Genomic DNA, 14782 nt, shown 5'->3' on the forward strand with positions numbered 1-14782 from the left:
ACATAAAATCCTGCATTAATACTACATACTGCATACCTTGCTGGATTCTATTGATATAAAGTCTCCTGTATCTATACTAGAACACAAGTAACCTCTTCGTAGACTGATACTGTTGGCCTTCAAGTGGTACTTGTTTATCAGTCTGTTTAGAACAAGAATGTAGAAGGTAAGGGGACTTAAAGGGAGTAAACATCCTTATTTTTAATGCTGTCAGACAGCATATTAACCTATCGGTTGTGATTGCAGCAAGGGCGTGCTGGGCAGATATTCTTGATCGCTTAATTCCTTTGGTTTGGTCGAGGGGGGCACCAAAGATGTCTGTGCCCATGTCCCCAAAAGTGCTTAAGATGGTCCTGGGGAGTATGTGAGCAGAACAGAAAGAAGGGGAATAGGAGGTGATGGTGGTTGGTAGTGAAATCAGGGTGTGAAAGTAGGTTAAAACATAGTTTGTGAGCAATTTGGAACGATGCAAGATAGAGTGATCTCAAGAAGACAGATTCCTCCACCTTCCCAAAAGGTGTCTGAAGTGATTTGTTCCCCTTATCCAGTCTCTCTCCTTGGTGGACATATTTGCTGGTGAGCCAAGAGGAATAACGAGCGAGACTAGAGAATGGAGGAACTGAGGCTTCACTTTATTTGATTAGACAGGAAGAGGTTTCGAGAAGATTGGTTCATCCACGTTTGGGGGAGTTCACTCTTGATGGTACCCAAGGGGCAGTATGAAACGCACTGTTACTCTAGCTTGACCATACATCGGCTCTGGATCATATTTCCAGACTCTTGGTACGCTGTGTGACTGCACTGGTGTAGCTCCATTCGAGAGACGGCTGTGTCCAACGAGGGCTGTTGTTGCACTTTGTAGTGTTAAGGACACATAGAGGAGTCAGGGCTTAGAATTAGGTCCATTTCACTCCAGGGATTGGCCTGGGCTATGCAATAGTTGACCAGCAAAGCGAGAAAGTTTCAGAGTATTTGGAGGAAAGAAAAGAAAATATGTGGTGGGAGATGAGAATAGTACCTGAATTTGAACAGATGTAAACACAATGGGCCTCATTACGACCCAGGCGGTCCGGAAATAACGGTGGCGGTAAACCCGCCGCCACCGTTGTTTCCGGACCGCCTGAGTCCGACCCCTGCAGGCGGGAGGTGATGTTCCCGCCAGGTCTGACCTGGCGGGTTTAACACCTCCCGCATGCAGGCGGACGAGGAAACACCGGCAGCATTATGAGATGCTGCCGGTGTTTCCATGATCCCCATTTCCATCGAGTCCCATAGGACTCAATGGGAATGGGGATTTACACCATTCCGCCTCCTTGATTCCCGGAAAACCGGGGTGTAATGCCCCGGTAATTCCAGGAATCACGGAGGCGGAATGGTAATACAAGTCCGGCGTTAACCAGGCGGTTTTACCGCCTCGGTTAACGCCGGACTCGTAATGAGGCCCAATGACATAGATACACACACACTAGAAGACCATGCACCCCAATGCATTTCATAATGCCAACCCTTATACAGTTCGCTCATCCAAACTATCACCAGTTCCATGAAAGTTCTGGCCTCTAGTAAGGTCTGCTTGTGAGCTGAACCTTCAACACCTGGATACGAAAGGAGTACACACCTTGACAGAAAGAACTTCTATGTGTGTAAAGTATTTATAAAGCACACACCTAGCTGGGGTGCAACAGAGCCCTGGACAGTAGAATGTAATTATACATAGTGATTGTCCACAGCATGGTGAGTCGTGTTGCAGCTCACATTGTCACATTGATTACTGAGGAATTCTTGGAGTAGCTTAGTGTGAGGAATTTGAGTATCTCACAGGGAGTGTGCGCTTGCATGGACTTTTTTTGAAATTTTGTAATGAAATCGAATGTTGTGTGATCAACCTGCGGTCTAATTCGCACACATTTTCCAATGCTCACCACACAACAAACACATAGTCAAGTGTACTCTGGGGGGACACAGCCTACAGGCGTAGTCCTCATGTCATGTTCATTTCGAATGTGACAGTCACAGGTACATCAAAGCATCTCAGTAAGGGGGACGGCAACACCTCCCTCCTGCCATGGTCAGCCTAGTTAAATATTAAAAGCTCCATGGATTGTAAGAGGTTTTATCTTATTGGGGCAAATTCGGGATTTGGCAGGATTTTCTTACCGTAAAAATATTGGCAGTAATTTGGCGGTAAACTAGCCTTACATTTAGAGTGGGTTTGGTATCACTTTATTTTAGTGACCATAACTTGTTAGCTTGTATTGGTGGTAATTTTAGTGGTATCTTACTTTGCAGTATTTTCAGAATTATCTTATTCCGGTGGTACAGTGGTGAGCATTTTTTTTAATTGTACTATAACCCCATCATAAAACAAACCTTTCCTTTCTATCAGAATGCCTTCTAGTTGCCTGCAGATAGCCCCAGACTTAGAACACTTCAGAGAACCAAATGAGATTATTCAAGGCGCCATCTATAGTTTGTGGCTGATATTACTGGCTTATGTACATCCAGTAATCTATGTGCCAGATTAGGCACTCCTTTCCATCAGCATGCAAGGAAGGAATCAATCATTAAATTGCAAACACATCTCTTACCTTGTTGATATTTAATACTGACTTTTTCTTGTTTGCTATTTCAACTACAGTGGTAAATTGGTAACTGCACTACTGCACTGGTATAAACATCACCTCTGCTCCTCATGTATAAATAATTCACAGATGCATGAATGTCACGAAAGTCTCAGTTATGTTTTTTTATCTGCACTTTGTGTTACATTACAGTTACAAACCACAAAATCTTACCACATGATATTTACAGCATCACCTGCAAGATATAAAAAGGCAAAACAGAAACAAGCAGGTATTTTGCAAACATGAATTTAAGTTCTCATGCTTTGCATATAGAGAGAGAAAAATAAACATACAGTTATTTCTAACCTCTCTGCAGTGCCAATGGATTCTAGCAACACACGCGCACCATTCTTTTTTTTTCCGCACTTGGCACAAATCTTACCAAGGCCAGTGATCTGAAATCCCTGCACAACCTCGCTGTCTTTCGCGGTCACAGTCTCAGTGCGAAACTCCTCCGTACATGTGTGGGGAGCAGCCAACTGATTAGATTGAAAGTCAGTGCTCGACCCACATATAGCCTCACAGAGATAGCACCGTCTGTCTGTCTCCTGAACCCAGCACAAACTGCTAACTCCCCTCACTTTACTTCTTTTAGGGAAACTCTGATTCAGCCCTCTGTTGACGTGGCTTGTCTACCTACAATTCCTACCAATCAGAGTAAAAAGAATGTGCCCTGTGCCAGCGTTCGTGTTCAATATAATGAAGACTTCATGTCCAGAGTAACTGTTTCATTTTTCTTCCTGCATCTTACATATTTCTGCTCTCCACAAGCTGAAGAAAATAATAATGTGCACTTCCTCATGGAAAAAATCATTTCAAACAGTGCACCCAAAGATTGTATTTCATTATGCATAGAAGACTGCATTATAATATTAGAGAAGTTGAAATAAGTACTTTTGTAATGTTAGTCAGTTATGTATTCTAATGCAGTTTTCATACATCCAATTTAAATTGTGCACCTGTTTATTTTAACTGGCAGTACACTGTGTGTTTTTTTAATGTGTGCTCTGAATTCCTGCAGTTTCAAACTGGGCCTGGCTGTGTCTCTCTACTGTATATTGTATGCTGGCAAAAGTGATGTATATTGTATGCTGGCAAAAATGATGTATATTGTATGCTGGCAATAAAATCCCATACATGTCCCTACATAATCCCTCCTTTTTCTGACAATTTTGGCCACCAAACCCATAATTCGAGAAAACTCGAATTCTTCATTTTCCATTTTGTTTAAATGTATACGCATTGTGATTGCTCTAATTTCCCATTGTTGCTAGTAGTAAAACCAACATCCTCATTTGTATAGACAAAATAACCAGCATCCTCCCATCACTATCACCAATACTGCCAAACACACCATAGTGCATTCCACCCAGGTTCCCCAGTTAAACATATTTACCTCCATTATACCCAGACTACTAACTGTAATGTTATTCTTCCTCAGATTCATCTTAATGGTGTTCTTTTCCTTATGACTCAATAAAAATTCTACATCCGGTTCTATCGGAAATGTATCCCTTTGAAAAAACTCAATATTTTCCACTTGGCTTTCACAAATATCAATTGCAATATGGAATAGGGATAAACCCCCAACCAAGACGATTGTATCTTTCGGAACCTGCAAGTAAAACACGTTATATTTCAACTGCTTGACAACACATGTCCCATGATTCAAATGGGTAAGAAGTGCTAAACAACCACTTATTTTTGACCAGCTTAGCTTGTGATAATTCCTCACCACCTGAATTGCTAATGACCTCTTCACATCCCCCTGATACACCTGGGTCAGGTTTCAAACCACAGATACCATCTGCAGCATCAGGAACAAATGGCTTACCTGGACACATATCATTTTGTTCTTTAAACCTTATACATGTGTTCAGATTTGGGATTAAGTAAATGTCAGGCTCCCATGACTGAAATGCCACTGTTAGGGAGAATTCTCTGTTTAGGCTGAATTTCCTAACCTAGTGAGTCCCCCAGCAGCTTTGCTGGATTTCTGGAGTTTGTTTTTTCCATCCTGCCAAGAGTGTGACTCTTTTTCTCCCACTCTTGGACATGTATGTGTGTAATTCCTTTGACTGTCAATGTGTTCTATGGGCTACGGGGTCTCTTACTCTATAGGGTCTCATATGTTTTTCTATGTGTGTTACACTGCACCCTACGTGCCGTAACACTGGGGCGTCCTAGCGGACCCCCGTCATAGACTCCATACCCGGGGACTGACTACTGTCTCCCCGGGCATGTAAAGTCACCATTGGCTTTACTAGACCTAAATTTTCTAACAGAACTAGTACAAACCATCCTATTGTGGACATACTAGTAGGGGTAATTCAATTACTCCTGGATCTGTTATTCGAGGGGGCACTGTCCCGTCCCCCCTTGTCGAGTTTTGGCTGGTGGCAGTGGAAACTACTTGTTATGTTCGACCCCGAATATAACTCTATGGGATTCTTCCCATTGTTGGAGATTGATACTTTTTCTCGTTAGTCTCTAACATACCACCGGTCTACTTATCTTAAATAAGTCTATCGGATGGTATTTTCTGTCAGAACTCGGCTTTTTAAAATGGCGTATGTGTTCGTCTCTGTGACTCCTAAACCAAAGGTTGAGCCCTTTGTTCCACTTTTGGCGGGCCTCTGTACAGAGACCCTCCAAAGTGGTGCCATTCTGTCTGGGTTACCACAGGGGTGTGGGAGGGGGTTTAGGCACCCTGGACCGAGTTGCCTTGCCAACTCCAGTCGCACTCTGGTGTGATTGGCCCAAGTGGTGAGCCTCCCCGCTCACCACTTAGCGTGTGTTGATTGACAGCTAGGCTGGATGAATGGGGGTTTTCTGCATAAAAGCAGGGCTTTTCGGACTGGATCTTCAGAAGTCGCCACAGGACCTAAGAATCCGACGAGGGTAAAGCTGAGCCGACCTGCAACGACAACACCTCCGGTGGAGCCCTGCTGAACCGACTCACCACTTCCCAACGACAGAGGAGATCTCCCTGCCGGAGAATCTCTTCCCCTGACTGGTGGGAACAACCAGTCCTCTTTGCTTTTTCTTCGCCTCAGGACGCAGTGGTCGAATTGCCAGTGCAGAGCATCTTGGCAACCGGATAGCCACTACCCCTGTACCACGACCAAAAGGTGGTGCCTTGTGACGGAGCACTCCGCGGCTGGTCTCTTCCTTGGTGGTGCACCGGACTTCACTTTTCTTCGACGACGAGATCATCTCTACTCTTGGCAAAGACCCAACGTGCATCCACCACCAGGAACAACTGCCCCTGCCGGAGCTGTCTCTCCACAATCAAGGTACTGTGTCCGCCTGGCTTCCCTTGTTGCCGGATAGAGTGAGGTGTCTTAATCCTCACCTCTCCCTAGGGTCGCCTCCAAGCTTTCTCTAGTGTGTTGTTCTGAACTGGTTCAATCGTCCAATACCAATTTGCTACACAGGCTCAAACGCATTTCCACAAAGAGACTTTATGGGACATATCGCCTTGCCTCTCTCCGAGTGGGCCTGGCCTCTGAACTTTATGATCTATTGTGGTTCTTGTCTTCTTGCCTTGCATTTTTCCCGTGAAGTATCGAACTGTGTTGATTTCGTAACCTAATTATTTTTCTCTCCCGTCCTAACGAATACTAGACTGCCATCTAGGTGGCAGCATACACCTCTGTCTGCAAATAAGTGATGCTGGTAAAACCTAGACTTGTCGAGTTATTGTTAGGGGGATTGATCTTTTTTTTCGTAGAGTAATTGTAACGGAATTGTTTGCCGTGATAGTGCCAGAGTGTTTTCTATAGATCTTCCATTATAAATAAATACCTTTATATCTTTACACTGAAGCCTTGTACGTGTTTGCTTGTCTTACTGTGAAGAATTGCCCTATATTGTATACTCCACATACTGCTTAACTGTTCTTGAGGGAAGTCTGACTGCTCAGCCACAGCTACCAAGTGAATCTGTGTGGTACAGACTGCTACCATGTGGGTTTACTGCCAAACACCTGTAGTCCTAAATATTTTGCAGTGGTCCCAGAGGGAACTACAGAGGTTTCCGCCTAACAGCCACCACCTCCGGAGTTTTAATTTTTATATATTTCCCATCTTGCCAAAATCCCACGTTATGTACCCACTTAGTTTGGTAAATAAGTTCTGAAGCTATATATGGAATACACAGCAAAAACCCAATTTCCATTGTTTCCAAATTCACATATACTGGCATTGCACTGCCCATTTCAAATGCAATTTTAACCTGCATCCCTTCTACTTTTCTGTGTGTGATTCTCTCCATCATCTAATGAACAACGTCTTGCAAAACAAAATATAACGGCATATGTCCTTGAATTAATTGGGATATTGCAGTTTGAACCTCCCTCTTGTAATTTGTCAACAACCTATAAATAGGATTGATTATATTCATAATATCGCCGAACACCCTGTCAAGTTTAATTATTACATTGGTGCTGTGTTGTAGAATTTCAGCTTGTTCATTTAGTACAATAATAGTTTCGTTAATAAATTTTACTTGCTCATCCAGTCCATCTCTAATTCCATCCAAAACCTTTTGGATCATTTCCAGATCATAAGTCTATTGTTGTGCTTTGACATTCAATGTTTCTACTGAAATTGCATTAGCTGTAGACATCGTAGTACCTATTACAGCTCCAATAACAGACATTACCAGAGAGACCACGAGCAGTACTCCCCTCTCTTTCCCCTCCTTTTCTTTATATCCGCTAAATTCACGAATGCCTTTTCTAATTGCATCACCATGTCTCTTATTGTCTGCTTAGCGTCGTCTTTTCTCAATTCTAGCCAATCTCTGGTCTGATCAGTCGCCATTACAGTTTTGTTGATACATTTCTCAATCAAATTGTCAGGGTTCATTGGTATGTAAATGTTTTGATAAATCAACCACCTGTTACCCATAATAAACCCAGGCGCTTCCTCCACTGCAATGCCAGATGCTGGTCCATGCTCAATGATAACTTGTGCTCTTGTGGCTTTAAGGACCCCTACTATCAGAATGATCATCATCCATGTCGGCGTTGCAATTATCATTGTTATCGGTCCTGCAGACTTGTTCTTCGCCCCCGCCCGGGACTTTCTTGGGACTTCCTCCCATGGACTCCAGGAATCCATCATCTCTCGTGTCCTCCGGTCCTGCGACCTCTGACCCCTATCAATGCTAGTTACTTTCTAAATCAAATAGAAAAGGGACAGATTAAGTACATAGCACAATACCATTCTCACCCCTTCTACTATTTTGCCAAAAATAAAATGTGGTCCAAAACATTCTGATTTACTCTTCCGAATATCTGCAACTAAGCACATGTTAAAGAGAAAACAATAATATATACATTCACCTTATTATACATCAAAACAAACTTTTTTTTAGAACATTTCATCACATTGTAACATATTCATTTGACCTGATTCAGCACCTTATACCAATATATATATTACAGCACTCTTCCCATATGTGGTACTTTCATTTGAATTTATCTCCACACTAAACATTATATCTAGTTTTTTATGGCGAGAGACATTATGAAAATAGTCACTGCATCTTTTTTTTCCATGTAATCAAAGCCCTTAACCTGTCTCTACCTGCTCAAGCCTCCTGACTTCGTGTTTAGGGTGACAGGGCTTAATTTGGTTAACATGAACAAATTGTTCTGTCACCATTTCACCCTCTGTCTTTAATATCTTATAAACTACTGGGGACACCTTATCCACTATCTGAAATGGCCCTTGCTAAGCCCCAAGAAATTTAGAGTTTTTATGTTTACTTTTTCCAAAATTAAACTTATATTCCCGATCACCTACATTATACTCTTTCACAGATGTCCTTTTATCATAATATGACTTTGCACTATCAGCAGCTCTTTCCAAATTTCGCTGCACAAATGCAAATGCATGTTATAAATGCTTCCTCAGTTCTTCCACATATTCGTGAACAGTAGATGCACTCACAAGTGTCTGCTCATGTGTCCTGTATAATAAATGCTGTGGCAGTGCCATTGTACTTCCTGTTAACACCTCATGAGGACTGATACCTGTCGCTTTAGCAGGAGTTGATCTAATTGCCATCAATACCAGAGGTAATCATAAATCCCAAATGGAACCTGTCTCCGTTACAAACTTCTTTAATATCTCCATGACAGATCTGTTGCAACGTTCAACATTTCCAGAAGAGGTGGGTCGATATGCAATATGCAGTTTCCTTTTTACCCCTAATATCTGCCACACCTTGCTCATTAAGGTGATCGTGAAATGACTTCCTCTGTCTGACTCTATTCTTTGTGGTAATCCAATTCTTGAAAATATATGATTTACCAGCTGCTGTTTGTGCACTATAATCTGGTGCAGGAATACATTCTACCCATTTCGACATCAAACAAACCACGGTCAAAAGATAACGGTTTCCCCTACTCAACCTTTTTACATGCCTTACATAGTCAATCTGTGAATCTGACCATGAAAGAGTTAAATCTCTTTTCATCAGTGGGGCTCTATGCATTGGTGAAGCAGGTTCAAATTGTGCACATACAAGACACCCCCTGGTATATAACTCCACATCTTAGGACATGTGGCAAGTAAGCATAATCTTTCAGTATCTCTAAAGTCTTTTGTGACCCCCTATGTCCTGCAGTTATTTCCTCATGTGCATGGTGTAACATTAGCCCTCTGAATGAAATATGTACCATCCACTGTATCTGTCTTGTTATGGATTCCCTGATCATAAGTCCATCCTGTAGTCTAAGCCGTTTTTTATTCTTTAATAGCACCCTCAACTCTTCTTTTTCTCCTGTACAATCATTTTCATTGAACGGATTTTGTTCGGGATCCATCAAATAATTATAATAGATCCCCAATATTTTTGCACCTTAATCAGATCTTGATCTAGTGTATCATAACTCCATTGCACTACTGGTTGTTCAACTTCTTTTGGAGCTTTAGAGCGTGTAACTGCATCTATTTGTATTTCATCAATTAAGTGTTCAATGGGTAACAACTCTCCCATAACAGCCCCAATCTTGGCTAATTGATCTGCTTTATCATTTCCCTCCTTATCCTCTCCTGGTGTTTTCAAATGTCCACGAATTTTCCTCCAGTATACTGTTAAATCATTCTCTGACACTAATTTGTCTATAGCTTATATCATTTCCCCATGTTTGAGGGGCTTTTTGTTATATGTGAGCATGCCTCTTGCTTTCCAGCTAGGCATATATTCTACAAAGCTATGTTGTGCATAATCAGAATCAGTCACCAGGACAATTTCACTGAATTTGTTCTCAACTGCAGAAATGATTGCTTTATAAATGGCTGCCCACTCTGCTATCTGGCTACTCCTAGCCCCAATTCTCATTCCTATACTAGGAATATCCTCACATCTTAACCAGAGATTTCCTATCCCTTACACCAACTGTTTATTGCTGTCATTTTCAATGTGAAAAGCACATCCATCAACATATACAATTGGTAAATTCTTGAATGTATCTTCATCAAAAGCTTTGTGTGGTGACTGTTCAAACTCCTGCAAACTAGATTCCACCTCTACTTCATCTGATACACATTCAACTGCACAGTCATGTAAATCTGCTAACCCTTGAGCAATTGAGCTCTTTTTATTCTGGCCATATCTCACTTCTACAGGGAAACCTTGCAATGCCAATGTCCATGAAGTAATTCTGGATTGAGCTAGATTGCCTGATCTAATCATTTTACTCTGTAAAAACTGCAATGATTGATGATTTGTCTCAATGATTACCTTTTCCCCTTGGACAATGGGGCGCAAATGTTGAAATGCCCACACAGTGGTCAGAAGAGCCTTTTCACATTCACTGAATTTTATTTCCACCTGAGAAAATGCCTTACTCGCATAAGCAATAGTATTGTGGTTCAAATCATGTTTTTGAGATAACACTGCTGACATACACTGCTCAGTGAATCCTATTTCTCTAAAGAAATCTCTGTTCTTTATGGTGTACGCCAAGCATGGTGCCTTTATGAGGCATTCTTTCAATTTAGCAACTGCCTCAGATTGTTCTTTTTTCCAATTTCCAGGACGTATTCAACTTCAATAGTTTAGTCAATGGTTGAGTGATTTCAGCATAATTTTCAATACATTTCCTGTTATATCCCGTCATTCCTAATAAGCCTTTTAAACCTTTCATGTTTCTAGGATCTTTCAATTTCTGTATGGCCTCCACCTTTTTCTTCTGTGGATTTAACCCATGTTCAGTTACTCCATGGCCTAGGAAGTTCACATTTTTCTTACACCCTTGGGCTTTCTGTAAAGATACTTTGGCACCCGCCTTTTGCATTTGAATAAGTACATGTCTAATTTCATCAAAGTGACTTTTTAAGTTTTCATTTTTTATCAGGACATCATATACATAAACTATGGTTCCTCTTTCCGCTGCATCTGGCATAGCCTTTCTCAGAAATATGCTAAATTTGCTCCCACTATTGACATACTCAAATGGTGTTCTAGACCAAGCATATTGCGTTTTATCAAATGAAAATGCAAATAAATTCTGAATATCCTCTGCCAGTGGCACACACCAGTATCCAAATGTAAGATCTAATGTGGTAAATACCTTTAACCCATGCACTTGAGCAAGGCCTTGACCAATGAATGGCAGCGGACATCTATACAATGGCACTCTTTTATTTAATTCCCTCAGGTCTGCACACAGACGCCATTGACCATTTGCCTTTAATACACCCAAAACAGGAGTGTTGGAGGTACTATGAATGGGTCTGATAATTCCTCTAGACTCCAAGTTTTTAATTATCTCTGCCAATGACTTTAAGCATGCCAGTGGCAATCGATATTGGCACACAAATACTGGATTTCAACCACACGCTCGTGGTAATGTGGCAACATGTAAATTAGTTACACGTCGCAATCATATGCGTCTTTGGCAAACACTTCTTTAAATTCCATAAATATTTTTCTCAATTCCTTCTTATCTTCTTCGCTCTCACATGCATCTGCTAACAGGATCTACTCCTCTATCATTTTTGAAAATTCTGGGAAATCCTCCAGTGGACGAACCTCTGTGCTTTCTTCCAACTGTGTGGCTGTATCTCTCGGTAAAGCTGCCACTTTTAAATATTTTAGTATATCAGCTTCCATTTCAATGTGCTGATTTTCGTTCTCATGTAAGCCCATTCTCCTGGTGACCGCACACTGTCTCGTTGGAATCATAAGGGTACACAGATTGAATTTTGAAGATCCCTTTGGGTTGAGAATCCAGATACTCTGGCAACACATCCTGTGCATCTACAGATCTCTCAGGGATATTTCCAATCTCCATGTTATTGAAATCTGCAGTATAATGTGATTTGTGTATGGCCATTCCTAGTAAGGAATTCTCTTCTAAATGAATATCTTGATATCCTTTATTATTCACCATAATTTTGACGGACCCCTCCCCAACATCTATCAATGGGGTATATTCATAATCCAGGCCTTCCTGTTTCATGGACTCATTCAAGCACACCCATGCATCGGAATCCTTAATTTGCTGTCCATTCTTGCACTTTAGTGTTATAGCAACCTGCTTGGTGAATGCAGGGATAGTAATATCATTCTTCACCTGTAATTCAATTGCATATGGTACCAATTGTGCACAATGATAAGCCTTTCTTTTGTCTTCAAATTCTTGCGCAGGCCCGCCTAGCAGGGCCATATTTTTTGGTTAAGAAAATCTAACACATCCTGTGCATGCTATCATTGCCCAAATAAAAATCATGTTGTGTTCCACTCAATATCCACACATTGTGGTAGATGTTTTTTTTCCAATGTCAATCTTTAGCATGCACCTTCCTGCAATTCGATTTTCAAAATCTGGATTGTCCAAACCAGAGATATATTGGTTTTTAATTCAAAATTTTAGGATCTCCTCCTTTTCCATTATACTCTGCAGTAGTTTCTCATTAATAAAACTACTTTCCTGTTCAAGCGCCAAAGTGGCTTTTATCATTTTGGAATGGACATTTATACCAATGTGAATCCATGGCTGCTCATCTTTCATGTGTATTTCAGCAATGGTGGTGATCTGTTTTTCTGTGTCTGCTTTAGGAATAGTGTTCTGATTGCACTTCTTCTCTTTTAAATAGAATCACAATGTGTGTTCATCTATTTCAGTTTGCCATTTCTGTCTAGGGTCCAAATAAATCTGCATAGATTGGTTTTCCCTTTCATTTTGTGTTTTGTCTTGACACATCAAAATAATGGTGACACTAGGCACAGAGCTATTCTGTAGGTACACCTCCACTGCATCATTCGATTTGGCAACAGTATGGCATTCATTTACACTGCTGTTTTGTGACTTTATTTTCTTAGGCCTGAACAATTTTTTTGGTTAAAGACCACATGACCCCATTTACCTCGTCAATGAGAGGAGACAATCTTTTCAGGCAATCTCTTCCCATCCGGAATGGAATTTCACAAATAGATGTGATCAATGCTTCCTGTTTCATTCTCTGTTTTCCTATCTTTATGTCAACCTCGGAAAAACCTTGATAGGTACCTCCTCACCGTTAAAGTTTTGTACTGGGCCTTCACTCTGCCTCACTTTCATCTGATTCTGTGGAGACCTCCCTTCATTGATACTTTTTACCAATTCTTTGGACATAATTGTGGCTTGTGCACCTGTGTCAATAATGGCAAATGTATTGCACTTCTCTTTCACAGTAATGGGAGCATAATATCTGTCTTCAACTTCTTCTAGTACACACAAAAAGTGTGAATTCTTACTGATTTCAGGATTCACCTTTCTCAGACCTTTCTCACTCTTAGCTGAGCACATTGGTAAATGAAAGGACATCTTTCCCTCCTTTCTCTCCATCTCCATTTGGGAAATCTTACTCATCTCCCCATATTCAGAGGTACTTTGGAGTGAGGCCACGGTTCGCCCTTCCATCCGGGGATCATCAAAGTCCACACTACATTCCTCCAACTGAATATGCGTATAAACATCACCTGATAAATTATCATTTTCTAGTTTGGAGCATTTGTGGGTATTTGGCATGATACCAGTCTTTTTAATTTCCTCAAAAATCTGTGGCTCAAAGAACTCTTCGAGTGATTGATCTGTAACCTCCTTTTTAGTACTTCCAGCCTGTATTTTATTAGCACCTTGATTGTCTACCGAGGGCGTTTTAACATCCACACTTACTCCCTGATCAATAATTTAATCCATGCATGAATTGTCTTCCTTAAATCTGTCTCTTTGTTGTTTTGGAATTTCATGTTTTTCTCGTTTTCCTTTTTCATTTGTGCAAATTTCCAATGTTTGATTTAACTCCAGGTTAAATCAAACCTCTTTTTTAGATACATTTGCAATTTCTGACTAATGTTCATTTGCCGGTATTTTTGTTTTTAAATCATTAAGCAGCTCAGAGTCATTATGCAAAACCAGATATGGGAAATCTGTCTTTTTATCGTTGCAGGTGTCATGAATATTTAGTCACTTATTATCAGGAGCCACCACGTCGCTCATATGGCATTCTGCCCCCTCCTTTGATGACTGTTTTTGAGCCATACAGAGCTTTCCTATTTGTTCAGCCAACATTTTTACTTGGTCCTCGAGACACTGGAATCTTTCCATCTCTCTAGAATCTTCTCTTTGCGGCCTATGCCGATATTGGTGGTTTTCCCCTGGTTAAATCTATTCTGGTATCTCTCAGGACAGTGATTCCTATTTCAGTTGTTTCTGAAATCTTGATTCATGTGGGGCGAGGAGCGGGGTGTACCTATTCTTTGGTTGTAATCCCCTTGTGGCAGTGATTTATTGTATTGATGTGGAGCATAGTTAATATTCTGCCTCATGTCCTGTCTCTCATTTTGTGAGTATTGTCCCCTATGCTGATTCCCATATTCGGTAAATCGATCCACATACCAGGGTCTATCCTGGTTGCCATATATCATGGTGTTGGGGTCAAATCTGCTCTGTGTCCCCGATGTCTGGTAGGGACCATTACTTCTTTGATTCTGATTGTGTCTCTAATTATGTTGTTCATACCTGACATATCATGCTGATATCCTGCTCCGGGTCTGTCTCCTAAATACCTAGGGCTAATGTAACTCTCACTATTACTAGGATCATGTGACTGAAACATTGATGCAGAGGGTGGCAACCTCTGTGGAATTACCCC

The sequence above is a fragment of the Ambystoma mexicanum genome, chromosome 9 (assembly GCF_040938575.1).
Source record: "Ambystoma mexicanum isolate Mex_15411 chromosome 9, UKY_AmexF1_1, whole genome shotgun sequence".
NCBI classification, from domain to species: domain Eukaryota; kingdom Metazoa; phylum Chordata; class Amphibia; order Caudata; family Ambystomatidae; genus Ambystoma; species Ambystoma mexicanum.